Consider the following 1,823-nt stretch of genomic DNA (forward strand, 5'->3'; position numbering starts at 1 on the left):
CGTTATTTAAATGAAACCGTAACAATATGCTCGGACTAAATATTTTGCATTTCTAAATTTGCTTTCATAAAAGCATAGCGAGGAAATGTCTGGAGCAAGCACCCGAGTTTGTTCCTTGAGCATGAGCCTTATGCAACCCTCCTTTATAAATGTCTTTATTGTGTGGCTATGAGTCTGATCTAAATCTGTGTTACTAATGTTTTACATATCATTTGATTTCAGAATCAAAGGGACCTGCAGCTGCTTTGTGCTTGGGCGAGAAACCACCCAGTGCAGCCAGGGAGCCGCGGTTGAGCGCTTGGCAACGTCAGAAACCACGGAAACCAGGAAGACAATAAGGTGACTGATTTTATAACCTTTTTTTTTTTCAGAGTATTCAACTAATCTCTTCCTATGGTGATTCTTCACTGAACCTTTGTTTTGTGAACTGAGATAAAAAATTGGTAGCAAGAATCCATCAGGATTTAAGATTCACAGTGGTGCAGTGATCCAGAATTGTTGCATCATTTATGAAGTAGTATTTAGTAATTTTTGTGATTATCTTTCCCGGGTGTATGTTAATTAATACCTATTTCGTACAACTGCAAAGAACAATGTTTTTAATGCAAGTGGAAAATGAGGTAAATTTTTTATGTTGTTTGGTAGATAAGTGTGTACACATACGCAGGCACATCGCAAGAAGAGCCAGAGGCCACGAATGCATTGCAAAGAGCAAGTTTTATTTTAGTTACCTCTCTACTGGGGGATCTCCGAAGTTGCACCTGAGCTCCCAGGCAGAGGTGACACAAGGGGGACGCAGGCGCTGGTCGGTTCAGCCCTGCTGGAAGATCGCTGGTTCTGCTGAGCTCGCCTGGATTTCAAGGCTTCGGGCAGGCGCAGCCTCCCGCTCTTTCTCACAACAAAGCAGGAATCTCAGACATAGTGATAAGGCGCCTGGAGTTTCTCACAGGCCTATGTTATCTAACACAGCGGTTCGGCTCGTCAAGCACACAAGGCCAGTAAAACAATTAGTGTGATGTATGTGCTTTTTCTACAGACAGGTGCAAGTCACTTTGAGCGTATTTACATGTAACTAACCTCCTCGCCAAATCTTCCGCTACGTTCCCATACAATAAGCAAGCCTTGTGTTCGTTATGATACACGCTTATGAGGGTATTTCTCGTTATCGAGCACATCTGAAGCCATTGTGTATGCTCTAGTGTATTTTCCAGTATCCACCGGGGGCCGGTGCGGGACGCGGGCCGGCTCGCCGCCGGAGCCGCCTGCCCGCTCGGGAGCGAGGCCCGGGCCGTTATCTCCTCGTCAAACGCTCCTTCCCCTCGTCCTCTGCGGCCCCGCCCGCCCGCCAGCCCCGCTCTGGCCCGATGCGGGCGGGACGGGACGGGCCCGCGGGCCCAGCGCCACGGACACCGCGACCCGCCCCGCGCTCCCCTCCTCGCTGCGGCCCTCTCTCCAGAGCCGCAGCACGGAGCTGTCGCTTCTCCTCGTCCGCACGGCGAGCGGGGGCGAGGAGCGGGGGCGAGGAGCGGGCGGGGAGCGGGCGGCCTCTCGCGGCCTCGCCCGCCCGGCGCCTCGCGCGCCGCTAACCGCCACCATTTTAAACGCGCCGCAGCGGCCGCCGCGCGCTCGCAGCCGCGCCCCTGAGGCGGTGCCGGCCCCTCTATGGAAAACGTGCGCCGCCCGCGGATTGGCTGAGCCGCGCTGGCCGCGGCCCCGCCCCTCGTCTGTGTGCGCCGCCGCCATGTTAGGGAGCGGGGAGGGGGCGGCGGGGCTGCCGTAAGGCCGGCGGACGCAGGGGGAGCAAGAGCGGCGCTGGGGAAGGG

Source organism: Caloenas nicobarica, chromosome 11, assembly GCF_036013445.1.
Source record: "Caloenas nicobarica isolate bCalNic1 chromosome 11, bCalNic1.hap1, whole genome shotgun sequence".
In the NCBI taxonomy this organism is placed as follows: Eukaryota; Metazoa; Chordata; class Aves; order Columbiformes; family Columbidae; genus Caloenas; species Caloenas nicobarica.